Below are 15,607 nucleotides of genomic sequence, written 5' to 3' on the forward strand. Positions count from 1 at the left end.
GTTTCTTTTGAGAAATCAGTTGATAGTCTTATGGCACTCCTTTGTAGGTACCTGTCTCCTTTTCTCTTGCTGCTTTTAAGATTCTCTCCTTATCTTTAATCTTGGGTAACTAAATTATGATGTGCCCTGGTGTATTCTTCCTTGTGTCCATTTTCTTTGGGACTCTCTGGGGTTCCTGGACTTCCTGGAAGTCTATTTCCTTCACCAGATTGGGGAAGTTTTCCTTAATTATTTTTTCAAATAAGTTTTCAGTTTTTTGCTCTTCCTTTTCTCCTTCTGGCACCCCTATGATTCAGACATTGGAGCACCTAAAATTGTCCCAGAGGTTCCTAAGCCTCTCATTTTTTTGAATTCTTGTTTCTTCATTCTGTTCTGGTTGAATGTTAATCTCTTCCTTCTATTCCCATTTGTTGACTTGAGTCCCAGTTTCCTTCCCTTCGCTGTTGGTTCCCTGTATATTTTCCTTTGTTTCACTTTGTATAGTCTTCATTTCTTCCTTCATTTTGCAACAAGCTCAATCAAGTCTACGGGCATCCTGATTACCAGTGTTTTCAACTGTGTATCAGATAGGTTGGCTCTCTCCTCCTTGCTTAGTTCTTTTCCCAGAGTTTTGATCTATTCTTTCATTTGGGCCATATATCTTTGTCTCAGAGCTTCTGGTACAATGTAATGTGTGGAGCCTTAGGTGTTTGCCCAGGGGGTGGGGAGAGCAACCTTTTTTGCTGCCTTGTGGTGCTGTCCATGGGGGAGGGGTCAGAGAGGGAACTATGCCACTCGCTCTACTCTCCCCCAACTTCCATTATTCCCTCACTTCCCACAAGTAGATTGTGCCCTTTCAGATGCTGATTTCCAGGTGAGAGGGTTTGTGTACATTCTAGGACCCTGTGGGCCTCTCCAATGAACTCCTGTGAGACTGGGAGTTGCTCCCACCTTTGCAGCCCCCACAGGATTTTACAGCAAGAGTTTTGTTGTTGTTGTTCTTGTTGTTTTTTTAAGATTTTATTTATTTATTTTTAGAGAAGGGAAGGGAGGGAGAAAGAGCTGAAGAGAAACATCAATGTGTGGTTGCATCTTGTGCGCCCCCTACTGGGGACCTGGCTTGCAACCCAGGCATGTGCCATACACTGGGAATTGCATCTGTAACCCTTTGGTTTGCAGGCTGGTGCAGAATCCACCGGGCCACATCAACAGCTAGAAATTTTTGAGTCTTTAGTTTCCTGGTCCGCCAGCCTCCGCCTCGCCTTCAGTCTGCCACCTTGCCACTGGGTGGCACTGGGCCCTCTCTGCCCAGCTGCCTGTCTCCGTCCCTCCTACCAGTCTGGATGAATGTTTCTTTAACTCCTTGGTTGTTGAAGTTCCATGCAGTTGATTTTCTGTCAGTTCTGGTTATTAGTTGTTTTTAAATTGGTTGTTATCCTTCTTTTGGTTGTGCGAGGAAGCAAAGCATTTCTACCGATGCTTCCATCTTGGCTGGACCCCCTTATATTGATAAACTTTGAATTTTTTTTTTTAAGAATTATTTTTAGACAGAGGGGAAGGGAGGAGAAAAAGAGGTCAAGAAATATCAATGTGTGGTTGCCTCTTATGTGCCCCCTACTGGACACCTGGCTGGCAACCCAGGCATGTGCCCAGACTGGAAATCTAACCAGCGACCTTTTGGTTCACAGGATGGTGCCCAATCCACCAAGCCACACGAACCAGGTCTAAACTTTGAATTCTTGATTAAGTTTTCTTACTGACTTATAGGAGATTTTTACACATGGTATTAAATCTTTTTTCAGTATATAGTTTTTCCAAATTTATTTGTCTTTTGACTTTTTAAATGCTTTTGCGATGCAAATTTTTTAGTGTGTTCAATTTATCTGTATTTTCTTTTTATAATTTCTGAGTGTGAATCATACTTATAAAGGTACCTCCCCCCACACTTATAGATTATAACAATATTTATCCATGTTTTCCACAGTGTTATGCACTATTTTATAAGTTTTGGCATATGTATACATATGTGAAATTATCACCACAATCAAGATATTGAACATATCCATCACCCCTAAAATGTTCCCCATTCCTCTTTATTATTCCTTCCTCCTGTATCTCTCAGACCTCAAGCCCCAAGCAAATGTTCTGTTTCCTGTTTGATCTGTTTCCTCTCTCTAGAGATTGGTTTGCATTTTCTAGAGTTTTATGTAAATAAAATAATACAGTATGTTCCCTTTTTGGTCTGGCTTTTTCTCACTCAGCATAATTTTGAGCATCATATGTGAGATGACATGAGGACTTAATATCACCTTTATCTTATTTCTGTCCGAAGTGCATAATTGGAATTTAATCATGAAGAAACTATCAGACAAACCCAAAGTAAAGAATATTCTATAAAACAACTGGTTTGTACACTTCAAAAATGTCATGAAAGACAAGGAAAGACAAACTATTTCAGATTAAAAGAGATGATATTAGTTTGCTAAGGCTTACATAACAAAATACACAGGCTCGTTGGTTTAAACAACAGAAGGTTTTTTTTCTCATAATTCTGGAGGCTAGAAGTCCAACATCAAGTTGTTAACAGATTTGATTTCTCATGAAGCCTCTTTCCTTGGCTTGTAGATGGCTACCTTCTCCTTCGTCCTCATACAGTCATCCTCTGTCTGTAATGTCTGCGTCCCAATCTCCTCTTCTTTATAAAGACACCAGTCATATTGAATTAGGGCCCACTATTTCAACTTAATGACCTCTTTAAAGGTCCAGTTTTCAAATATAGTCACATTCTGAGGTACTGGGGGTTAGGACCTCAACAATGAATGGTGTGTGTTTGGGGGGTGGGGGGAGGGTGTGGGTAGAAGGGAATACAACCCGTAACAGAGACTAAGAAGACTTCTTATGTGTGGTCTTAGATTGGAAAAAAGTTGCCATAAAGTATTTCATTGAGACAACTGGAAACGAGTATGTACAGTGTGGTAGATTAAAAATAACCTTGAATTCTTTGGCATTTCTCTCACTGAGAAATGAGGCTATATTTCTTTATTAAATCTGGGCTGCTGTGTGACTGCTTTGACAAAATATACTGGAAGAGGAAGCAGAAATTGCTTTTTAAAGGTTGAGTTCAGAATTGGCATAGCTTCACTTCCGCTCTACTTCATTTGTCAAAGCACTCACAGGCCATCTCAAATTTAAACAGACAGGAAAGCCCTGGCTCTGTGGTTCAGTTGGTTGGAGCATTCTCTTATAACCGAAAGGCTGCACGTTTGATTCTCAGTCAGGGCACTTACCGAGATTGCAGTTGATTGATTCCCTGTCCCAGTTGGGGCACCAGTGATCCCCAGTTCCGACATGTCTAATCCCTTGTCCCGGACACATTGGGGAGGCAAAAAATCGATGTTTCTCTTTTGTACTGATGTTTCTCTCTCTCCCTCGCTCCTTCTGTAGAAGCAATGGAAAAAATGTACTCTGGTAAGAATTAAAAAAAAAAAAAAGGATGGGAAATATATCCCCATTTCTTAGTTAGAGGACTGTGGAAGAATTTGATGCTAATTCTAATCTATCACATTGTACATATTCAATGCCAGTTGTCTCTACTATGTAGTAATTTTTTCCAATTTAGGAATTTAGACGTTAAAACTCCTTAGAGTCCTTTAATCCGAAACAGTTCATCTTTTCTTGTCTTTCATGACATCGACATTTTTTTGAAGTGCATGGGCCAGTTATTTTGTACAATATCCCTTAATTCGGGTGTCTGACTGTTACCACATGATTAAATTCCAACCGTGTATTTTTGGCAGGACTACAATAAAGGTGATGTCATATCCTCAGAGCATCACCTCATGTGTGATTCCAAATTGTACTATTGGTTAAATTAACTTTGAGTACTGGGCAAAGGTGGTATCTGTCAGATTTCTCCAATGTAAAGTTACACTAGCCCCATTATAACCTAGGGACTTCCTATTTTTTTCTTTAAAATTTTCAAAAAGAAAGAAAAGCCTCTTCTATATTGTGTTAGACAATTCTAATATTCGATGTCCTTGGAGGAGGAGGAGTCTGAATCTGTTGGGTATTGGGTCCTGCTGACTGACACTTACGTGGGGTCTCTTGCGCTTATTATTATTATTTTTTTAAATTGTGAATTTGTATTTGCTTGAATCCTATGGGACTCAATAAAGGACGCTTCTTCCAGAGCGGGTTTCTATTGTTTGTGCTTAGAGCACAAGGCACTTGAAAGTCTTCAGTGCTCTTTCACGGTTTTGGCTTGGGGCAGGCAGCTCAGCCTTGGCTCTTCTTTCCAGTGCTTCGTGAGCATTTACTGGGATGGAATTGAGGAGTCGCCCAGTACCTCGGGCAGCATTGGCTTCAGACTTTAAGATCACTTAAAGCACAAGCTGTCCAACTCTCCCTACTCTCGGTGCCTGCCCCGGCGTCCGGGTGGGCTCGTTCGAACCAGGGGTGGAGCGCTAGGCCTGCGGAGGAACCGGCCGCTCCGCCCCCAGGGCAGCGCCAGCGCGACGGTCCGCACGGGGAGGGGGCGGAGCCTGCGGCCCGCCCCGGAGCCTGGCTCTGAAGGCCGGGAGGTCCCCAAGGCCAGTTCCCACCACCCTCTCTCTTTCCCCGGGCGGTGCTGACCGAGGCCACGTCTAGGGTGAGTACGCCGGGCCTTGGCTCCGCCGGCGCGCGGGAGGCGCACTTCCTGCGGAGGATGGTGGCGGGCGCCGCGTGGGCATCTCCGGCTGGTCCGCGGGATTCGGGCCAGGGCTGGGGCGCGTGGGCTGGCGCGGCCCTGCCTCGGTGAGGCTGTCCTACTTCAGTCCGAGCGGTCGGGCCGCACCGGGAGCCTGCAGAGGCCGAGCTGGGCGAGTAGCATCGGCTCAGGTGCGGGCGCCGTTGCGACGCTCCCTTCTGCCGCCGGCGGGGAGCCTGGAGAGGAGCTGCCTGGCGAGAAGCTCCCTGGTAGGAAGAGATTAAGGGGTCCCTCTCTCTCCTCAGGCTCGGCTTCACGATTCTGGGGTCTCTCTCCAGCTTCTCTCACTGAGCGGGAGCATCAACATGAAAAAGCCCCTTCTTCACTGGAGCCCTCTTTCCCTAGAGTTTCTACTGGGAAATTGACAGTTGATTCCAGCCTAGGGGCTTGCAGGGGTGAGGAGTTGTGAGAGCCATCTGGATTTTAAAGTACTTAATGCAAATTGATAGTTACTAAGTAGTCACTGGGATGTAATGTACAGCATAGGGAATGTAGTCAATAATAGTGTAATAAATATGTATGGTGCCAGGTGGGTACTTGACTCGTAGAAGGGGAATCACTTTTGAGTTATATCCTGTCTAACTACTATGTTGTATTGCTGAACCTAATACAATATTGAATATCAAGTGTAATTGAAAAAATAAAATTAAAAAAATGAAGTACTTCTGAGATACCTGCCCTTGGGCTCTGTGTCCACCCACGGCTGTCTGTGGGTGTTTATTGGGTCTTCCATTAGACAAGGGCTAAACCTAGGTTTGGGAGAAAAAAAAAGTTGTGGAGAATTGAGACTGAGAAAAGAAAGGTCTTTGGGTTGATAGCTTTAGGGCAGCAGTTACCAACTGGGTGGGCGTGCGCCAGGTTGAAGTGTTCAAGAGTAGGTGAGCGATGAGGACCCAGAGGCGGTCAGGGCACTGGGAGACCTTTCTAGCTGTTTGATGATGAAAACGAGGAAGAAGAAGATTATAATTTCAGAGTTGAGCAAAGTTTTTCATTGTTGAATTTTTAAATTTTTAAAGAAAAGAAAATAATATATTGAAAATGCAAGAAAGTCAGGGAATCTTGACTAGGAACGAATAGGATTCAGGATCCAGACTGAGAAAGTAGGCTTAAAAAAGAGAGAAGGAGGGTGATTTTAGGCACCTGGCTAACAGGAGTGCTGGAATGTAACTCTAGAGGGAGGAGACAGTGCTGTATTGGACCATGATTTATCTTTTGGGAATTTTATCTTTTAGAGCAGAGTTGGCCTTTAAACCCCATGAAATTGCAAAAACTTTCATGATCCATGCTTTGATCAGATCGAAAACATCTGTTGAAGAGAAGTACTGAACTATTTGACCACATAATCTTAGGGGAGGGGGATAAAACTAGCTTTACTATATTATTACATTTTACATGCCACTTGATAAAATAAGTATTTAGTATCTACATTAAATTGAGTGTTATTTAATGTGTGCTTTACCCAGAGATGCATGCAAGCGATTTAGGAACTAACCATCCCTTTGAAGATCTTTTATTCGGGGTGGAAATATCCAAAGCAAATCAATGGTGGTTTTCTTCTCTCTCTCTTTTTAAACCATCAATGAACAATTGTTTCTCAAACCGATCTGGCTTCCTGTTGAAAATATGGATTCCCTGGCCTAGCCTCAAGCCTTTGAAATAAAACTCTCTGGGGGTGGAGTTTAAGAATAGTAATTTCATACAGAGGCCACAGGATTTTCTGGCATTGAAATTATTGATAGCTTCTGAGGGTTTTTGTTTGTTTGTTTTTTGAGATTCAGGCTTGTTGGGGTCTCTTTGAAACAGACATACTCGAAGGTTATTTGAGTGAATTGCTGCCAAATTTAAGTAACTGAAAGTTATAATCCCCGTCTATTGTGTCATCTCTAAATTGTAATGTATTTTAAAGGAAAATTATGTAGTCATTTTGCCTGAAAAAATTGTTTATGATCATAAAATCCCATTTTAGAAAAATCAGAAGATATAGAAGAAACAAAATTTCCTTAATTCTGTAATTAAGAAATAACTACCAGTAATTTCTGTCATTTTACATTTTTGTCATTTACATGTAAAAGGCATGCACACCACACATATTTGGCATGATTGGGATTGTATTTTATGCACATTTTTATATTCTTTTTTTGTCACTTAAGCTATTATGAGCTCTTTTTCATGTAGTTAAGTTTTAAAACACCATTTTAATGAAAACATATGTTCCATCATATTGAGTTACTGTAATTAATTAAATCAGCTCCCTAATAGTAACACTGATTCTGTTCAGTTTTTGTTATTTTAGTAATCTTGGTTGATGAAGTCAAAACTTACTGAAATGCACTTTTAAAACCTAATTTGCACATGTCCTTATTGCTTTTCCTAATTAGAAGGAAAGTTAACGTTTCTGAAGGATCTATTACATTTCAGGCCCATTCTCTTATTTCAGTGGTTCTCAAACTTTAATGCGTCTAAGAATCACCTGAGGAGCTTGTTACAAATTCACTTTCCTGAGTCCCTGGCCCGGCTGCCCTGAGAGTAGGGCCCAGGAACCTGCAACTTTAACAAATACCCCTCTGTATTAGGTATTATAAGCATTCTTGGAACCACACTTTGAAAAAATACTTTTTAAATATTGGCAAAACACACTCAGAAATTTGGGTCACTTGTCCAAAGCCATTTATATGCCTATTAAGATTCGAACTCAGCTCTTTGAGACTTCAGAGGCCTTTTTTTCCCCATTACCTGAGACTTTTTCAAACCTTCCCATTGAGCTGTCCCTAATAACTGCAGAAGGGGAACTCTGACCCCAGTGCAGGGTTCTCTGGGATAGCTGAAAATGACACATCAGTACACATTGAATCTCCATTAAAATCTCCCATTAGAAATTCCTATGAATCCTGTTATATGGCATAACATAGACTGTATAAAACAATTTCAGTCCTTTGCTTGTTAAATTTACTTCATGTTACCTGACCTTTTTGTGACAATTCTTGCTGTAAAATGGGTGATGCAGGATCATCTGGTATCTCTTGCCCAGATGCTTCATTGTGCTCCATGCGTTTAGAGAGGAACAGGCAAATGAAGTACTCAGAGTCAGAAAAGAGGGGCACTGCTTTGGAGTGCTCAGTGGAAGAAGGGCAGAAGGTGGTGGGCATGACCAAAAGAAAGTCCCATCTAAGAGAGATGGAGCTCTCCCCTAGGAGAGCGCTGGTGCTAGGAAACTGACGGGAGCTAGCCCGGGAGTGGCGGGACGCCAGGGATGGGAAGAGGAAGCCTTTTCATTTTCTAAAATCTTCCCAAAATGTAATTTTACACCCCGTTAATTTTCCCCCTTCCTTATTAATCATTATTTTCCTCCTCTTCCTCCCCCTTCTTTTTTTGCATTTCAGCTGTTTTTATAAGGTCTTTATGTATTTTAACTACATATCCTACAAAGTAATTTATTATTTGCCAAATTCAGCCCTGGCTATGTGTCAGGTCATAGGAATACAGAAATCAGTGATTCTCTTTGAGAATTAAGTTAATTTTACTGCCATATGTTGGGTTATACTCAGTCTCCAACGTTTTTTTAAACTTTTAATTTTTATTTAATTTTAGACTTAGAGACAAGTTGCAAAAATAATACAGAGAATTAACTCAACTTCCCTTAATGTAATCCCTTATATAACCTTTGTTCAGTTATCAATACAATTAACTGCAGACTTTGTTTGAATTTCATCAGTTTTTCTGCTAATTTCATCAGTTTTTCTGCTAATGATACATTTTTTTCAGAGTATTGCAACATTTTTTATTAAGAGTACTGGCTTTGAATTAATAGCTAAAGTAACCATTGCATGAAGCGAGATTAGATATCCTGCATAATACCCATACTTGATTTATTGACGTCACTTAGCAATTTTTTAGACAAAGGTCAACTTTTTGTTTTTTTATTAAGCACATTCTATAGTACAAAGATGTCATGAATGATATCTGTACAATTTAATAGTTTTGATAGCTGTTCAGACACAAATTTATTTCAAATAGATAATTGGCAAGCATTATTAATTACAAGTTAGAATTAGACTATCCCAGTGCTTTAAAACATGAATAAAGCAGTGATTTATAGTTGCAAATTACTACTATAATCCCAGAAAGTCAGAATTCCTTGGGTGGCAAACTACCCTGCTATAATTTAGTAGGCAGTTTTCAAATGTGATATGAATATTCAAATGCCTTGATTTCCCAAGGAACAAGAACTTTATATTAAACAACAACAGAAAGTCCATTAATTCAGAAGAATTTCTTTCTCCTTTGTATTCCACTGCTCCCCAGGACTCTCCTAACCAGTTTGCTAGTAACACTGTATGATGAAGAGTGGCGAAAGTTAAATCTCTTTCACAACTACTGTCAAGCTTACAACATCTACCTTATGAGTGGAGGTTTATATTACTACACTTTTATTTTTTAATTTATTGATTTTTTTTTTTTGAGAGAGATCGATTTGTTGTCATTGGTTGATTTCTATATATACCCCCACTGAGGATTAAATCTGCAACCTTGGTATATTGGGACAAACACTCTAACCAGTTGCGCTATCTGGCCAGGACTGTTTTTTTTTATACTTTTAGACTCACCTTCTTAAAAATAGAAATTAATTTTGTAACATGTAGGACTGTATTTAAAAAAAAAAGGAAAAAACAAAGCTAACCCAATGAACAAATCACATACCCACACTGTTCTCAGTGCAGAGGACAAAACAGACTAGGGACCTTCCTTTTAGTAGTAGATTGTGCTTCCGTGGGAAGAGTTTTCATTAACAGGAAGTTCTTATTGGTCCTTTAAAATGGTATTGACATTCCTTGATCTTTGGAAACAATAGAAAGGGGCAAATCAAAACCTAATATTGAACAAGGGAAAAGGAGTGCCAATTGGATCCAAAGGGCTTTCCACCCATGGTTAGTATGATAGAGCCATTCACACACTTGGGCTGCTGAGCACTTTGAGACTCTTAAGAACCTTCCAGGGCCACATCGGCAGGTAACACTAGAGATGGTGGGGATGGGATTCATGAGTGTGAGCCTTTACCATGTAGGCTTACTTTTCATTCAAGATGGGCCTCTGAACCAGCGTGACCTGGTATATGGGCTCCAACATACAAGCATACCTGCTAAAATCCTGACAAGGCCAGGATACGTGAATTCCAGAGCCAGGAAACTCAGTCAACAGGGCCTTCTTGTTCTTCCCTCCCAAGGGTCACTAACCCACAGAATAATGATTTTTGACAGTGAAGTCAAATGAATATTATGGGAAGTGACCACTAGTACTCTGGAGAACTTAATGAGGAAAACAACAAAAGGTACCTCGTTATTGCATATACTGCACAGCAAATAAAACATTTTGGCCCTGACTGGAGTGGCTTAGTTGGTTGAGCATCATCCCACAAAATGAAAGGTTGCCAATTTGATTTCTGGTCAGGACACATGCCTGGGCAGGGCCAGGTCCCTGGTTGGGGCATGTACGAGACGCAAGCAATAGATGTTGCTCTCACACACTGATGTTTCTCTCTCTCTCTTTCTCCTCCCTTCCCCTCTAAAAATAAATAAAATCTTTAAAAAAAAAAGTACAAAAAAATTTCTGTGTTAAACTTTAGAAATTACATTTTAAAACAAGATTCCCATAAAAAACACACCACACACAGTGACAATGACAAAATAAAACATACGAATAGAGCAGGAAGGGTTCTAGATACCCCATATCAACCCTGGTATCAGATTCTTGAGCCCAGCCCATGACTAAGTGGGAACACACTCTGTAGTAGTATGTCAGGCATGGGGGAGGGGGAGGGCTTGACTTCATCTTGAGCTTAAACTTTTATGTACATTATATCTACATATGGATATAGTATTTAAATTAGGCAAACAGGTGTGTAAAGATGTTAGTCTACCAAATATCAAATATGGTTAATAAAGTATTACCTGTTTGGGGGTAATGTAACCTGGTTTATAGTTCTGAAGAAATGGCACAGAAAGAAAGTGTAAAGCAAAAAAAAAAAAGAAAAGAAAAAAATTACTAAAATAACCCAGAGAAATTTTGCCATTGTCTAACATATTCTTAGTACAAGTCAGAATTCAGAATGATGTGAACAGTCAAAAGGGGATGTTAACTTCTGAAAAGGAAAGCCCTGGACATTCTGGGTAGGTCCTGCACCCAAAATTTCACGGAAGAAGAATGTTCTTTGTTAATAGCAGACCAGAGTGCAAAGCAATATAAATTAGAGGCCAAGTCTTCTCTTGATTGTTGATTTACTTCTGGAGAATAGACCATATGTTCCTTCTATATGAACAATTTATATATGAAGCATTCGATGTTTTTCTCTAATGGAGGGAGGAAATGGGCTTCTGTCCTACTTGAAGTCAGTGAAGCTAAGGTATTCTCAAAGTGGAGGCTAGAATTGGAGGTGAGAAATGCCGGTACTTGAAGAGTTAGGCAGTTTTGCATCTGCCTAGCGTCTAGAACCAATTCCAGCTTATAACTAATGTGGAGAACTGCCTTAGGCATTGGTGGCCCTGTAGCCAGGAGTTCAAGACTAGGAAACTCTGGAAGAGGTAAAGTGCAGACTGTTATCTGGAGGTGTAAGTGTATGTTCTGGAGGAGAACAGGTCTCATTCTGGGCACTGGGAGACACATTTAAGAAATTCCAAATCAAAATAGTGTTATCATGAGAGCTGCTAATGATTTGCGGTTCATCAAGCTGTAGCCAAAACACACGTCCAGAATGTTCCACCAATGTGCACAAACACAATGTGCTTGCTGTGGCTCAAGGGTCGAGAACAACTTGCAAGTCCCAAACTTTAATATTCCCATCATAGGCCACGCTGACAGTTCTCTTCTTATTAGACTGGATGCATTAGACCAGTTCTTAATATCCCTCTAGAACCTTTAAACAGGCACCATTCAGTATCCCATAACTTGATGGTATTATCTGATGATCCACTAACAACCAGCCAGAGACAGGCAATAGCTCACTTGTGCCCATTCAGAGTATGAACAAATTCACAGGTACTCGCACTCCAGACTTTGATGGTTCTGTCACCACAGGCAGGCACGATGTCCTTATCATCAAAGTCTACTACATTGAAAGCAGCATGGTGGCTGACCAGGACATGAAGTAAAGTGCTAACAATTTGGCAGCAGCCATGTCGCACACAGCGATAGTACAGTCCTTGGAACAGGTCACCATCATTCCATTGCTGAAGCGGAGTGCAGTAGAGCCTCATCTGGTAAATCAGCATATTCAGAACTTCACCCATGTTAACCTCCCAGAGTCTCACTGTAGAGTCTAAAGACCTAGTTCACAATGACACATTCATCATCCTGGAGACAAAGGAGCCAGTGTTAACACTTTCAAACATTCGAAGCTGGTTTTGTCTCTCATCTTAATAGAATTATTTCATAGGCCACTGATAATTCTTTTCACCATAATAGTGTAAACAGTAGACACCTTTACTGTTTTCAGAGTGGCACTGAATCCTCTGCAAGTTGTGTGGTCCACATCGCCAGTTAGAATCTATAGTCTCTATATCCTGGATAATCTTTGGGTATAATGATCTGTCAAATGAATTGTGAGGGCCATCTGTAGGTTTGTTTTTAAACAGGTACTGATCACACTCTTTCTGAAAGTTCCTTCCACAGAGGGTCAGTGTGCACCATTCATTCCATCAGCTTCTTCCAAAGCATTCCTTCGGAGATCACTTGCTGTCCTTTATATACCAGCTCTGCTGCATACAGAGACCTGGCATGCAGGTAGGAAAGAATGTTTGCTGCTATGTGATCTAAGCCTTGCTCTGGTAAAGTGGCAATAAAGTCCTCAAAAGAAGCCAAGTGGCAACTTGGGCTTCAGGTACAAGTTAATATGTCCATACTGGTAATGATACATTCCAGAAACAGGTACTCCACAAATTCCACTTGATCCGTTTCAGACCACTGGTCAAAATATTTCATACACAAGTTTTTCTTTTTTGATAGTTTCCTTCTGATGGCCTCTTTTTTTGGAGACGATCATAGATGATGTTCCATTACTTATCAGGAAAATATTTTGTACTTCAGCCCTGGTTAGTGTGGCTCAGTGGGTTGGGCATTGCAAGCTGAAAGGTCACTGGCTCAATTCTGGGTCAGGGCACATGCCTGGGTTGCAGGCCAGATCCCCAGTTAGAGGCGTGTGAGAAGTAAACGCACATCAGTATTTTCCTCCCTCTCTCTCTAAAAATAAATAAAATAAATAAGAAAGAAAGAAAATATTTTGTACTTCAGATCCACCAACCTAGAATGAATTGGCGGTATTCTCTTTAAAACTAGCCTGAGAAAAGGCAACAGTCAAGCCATTTCCAAGATTCTTTCTGTTGACTGTATCCAGCTTTCTTCAACAAGATCCCAGGCGTGGCACTTCAGTAACTGTTGAAAGACAGAAAGCAACCCATACACCCATAATGGCATCAGTGGCAAAGGATAGCTACCAAGAAATGGAGGGCCCATGGAGTGGTGGATCATGAGCTCAACCCTCTTGTCCTCAATTGCCTTGGAGGGCTCTTGCTGCCAGCCGTCCCTTTTGGAAGCTGATGATTTATTTTTTTCTTTTTCCAGTCTATAAAGGATCCTACTCATTGCATTTAATTATTTCTCCTTAGTCTCCTTCAGTCTGAGATAGTTCCCAAGTTTTTTCCCTTGTCTTTCATTCTTTTGACCCTCTTAAAAGAGTACCAACTAGTTATTGTAGACTAAAGTTTTGTACACTAGTACCAATTAGAGTATTATTGATTCATGGAATTTAATGATCTTACCACTGGCGATACTAATCTTGATCACTTGGTTAAGGTGGAATCTGCTAGGTTTCTCCCCTATAAAGTTAACTGTCTTTCCTTTGTAGTTAATAATTATCCTGAGGGAGATATTTTGAGACTATAAAACTGTCTGTCCTTGAATTTTCACCCACTAATTTTAGTACCTGTTGGTGGATCTTGTGTGCACCAATTAATATGGTGGTGTTTGCCTGGTGTTTGTTTTTTCATGTCCTGCTTCCTTATTAATTGGAAGTTAACTATAGGAATTAATATATTTATTTGACCATTTATATCATTGCAGACTCATGGATATATACTTTATTTGGAGGCTTACAATACAATGCCATTGTCAACATAAGAAACATCCAAACCTATAGAGAGTTGTCATAAGAATTTATTTGAGCCAAACTGACAATGGCTAGGAAGCAAGATCTCAGATGCTTTGGAGAGTAACAGTTTCGTAGTTTCTTTTATGCATTTGAAATTAAAGAGGAACAGTAAGGAAGATTACATAAAGGTGGGAGAATGCAAGATGGGGATTGGATTACAGGTTAGTTAAGATTATGTGCTCTCTTGAGGGTGGTTAGGCCTTTGAGGCTATTGCTTATGACATTTCAAAGGTGTGTTAACCTAGATACACAAGAACAATGGACTGGGCTTGCTTAATAACGTTTCACTAAAGAAGTTACAGGCCTGATGTGTGACTGTGCACCATGACCTGCTCAGTTAGGAATACGATTACTTACAGATTTTCATATATACCATCATTATTTTCTTGCTCAAATGCTTCCAGTTTTGGCCATTAGGAGCTCAGTTTTAGAGTTTAAATGACTTGTATATATAAATGGCTGCCATTTCTCTCCCACCTTGTCCCCCACCCAGGGAAGCCTTGCTTCTTTAGGGTCTGGGCAGTGACTACTCAGAAACCAGGTAAAGGGGCTATAACTGGGAGAAGGAATACCAGAGCCCCGAGGAAGGTAGGACAAACGTGTGCAAAATAGTCAGCCCTCAGGCACTCTGCAGGAGTAAAGGGGTAGCAAATTATCACCTTTCCACTGGTGCTGCCCTAGAGAAACGAAGGCAGTACGACCATGTGCCTGGGGCCGCATCATGCCCGCTCTGAGATGCCCTTTGTCTTCAGGATTACCAGGTGGATTTAAAAACATCAGAATGTGGTTTTGGCACCTGTGGCAGCCAAATGGAAACCACATCCTTTCTTCCGAGTGGATACGTACTTAGTAAAACTTATGGAGCAACACCCCATGTCCTGTCCACTGTTCTTTCTGTCCCCCCACCACCCATGGTGGTGCAAAATTTGTGTGTATAGAGATTCTCCATGAATGATACTTAGCATTTGTGCTGATTTACCTTTTGTTATAGCTTGTCTTCCTTGCTAGAATTTTTCTTTGTTATTTGGAAAATTTCAAGCATATACAAAAGTAGGGAGAAAAAGAAAATGAACCCTCAGGTACCTATTACCTAGCTTCAATACTTCTCAATATTTTGCCAATCTTATTTCATTTATTTCCCCATTTTCAAGTTGGGCTAGCCTATTTGAAAACAAGTCAGAGACACTAAAGTCTAAGAAAGGATTGAAATAAACTCTGAGTGTAAGGACTATGCCTCAGTTCCTTTGTCTTCCCTTTGTATGTTCAGCTCTATGCCTGAAAATAGAAAGTGCTCAGGAAAGACTGTTTGAATTGAGAAGAGGAAAAACAAAATTATGAAAACATCATTTTGAACTAACTCTAGGGCAAACTTCTATAAAGGAAAAGGGTGGTGAGTCTTGCCCTAAAATAACTTCTTTCATGTTACCTGAATTTGTTCTCTACAGCCACGATTCCCTTTACTTCAAGACAGCCCTGACTGAAAAAGAAGACTCTTCAGAGAGAGTTCAGGGTCTCTCAGTTTTTTAAATGTTACATAAGTCTATCCTGATAACATTTTCCCCAAACACCAACCAGGAGTTTCCTGCCCTAAAAAGAATTTCTGTTTAAAAATTCTTATTTTTGACCTGGCTGGTATGGCTTAGTGGATTGAGTGACGGGCCTGTGAACCAAAGGTCACTGGTTTT

General features: G+C 40.6%; 1 protein-coding gene and 1 pseudogene across 2 annotated transcripts in view; one reads left to right on the top strand and one right to left on the bottom strand.

Annotated features, from left to right (window-relative positions):
* Positions 1-4,550: 4,550 nt before the first annotated feature.
* The window catches only part of B4GALT4 (beta-1,4-galactosyltransferase 4), a 46,107-nt gene continuing 35,050 nt past the window's right edge, over positions 4,551-15,607 (top strand). The window contains exons 1-2 of one of the 2 annotated variants that reach the window (XM_054572294.1): positions 4,551-4,627; positions 12,377-12,499. The gene's annotated coding sequence lies outside the window, so the exon portion shown is untranslated. The remainder of the gene's footprint in view (positions 4,628-12,376; positions 12,500-15,607) is intronic. The other variant, XM_054572295.1, reaches the window with a different exon arrangement.
* On the bottom strand, positions 11,317-13,357 carry LOC129069637 (F-box/WD repeat-containing protein 11-like; annotated as a pseudogene).

This window comes from Pteronotus mesoamericanus, unplaced genomic scaffold, assembly GCF_021234165.1.
Source record: "Pteronotus mesoamericanus isolate MK-2021 breed Mesoamerican mustached bat unplaced genomic scaffold, CSHL_Meso_final contig_228, whole genome shotgun sequence".
NCBI lineage: Eukaryota > Metazoa > Chordata > Mammalia > Chiroptera > Mormoopidae > Pteronotus > Pteronotus mesoamericanus.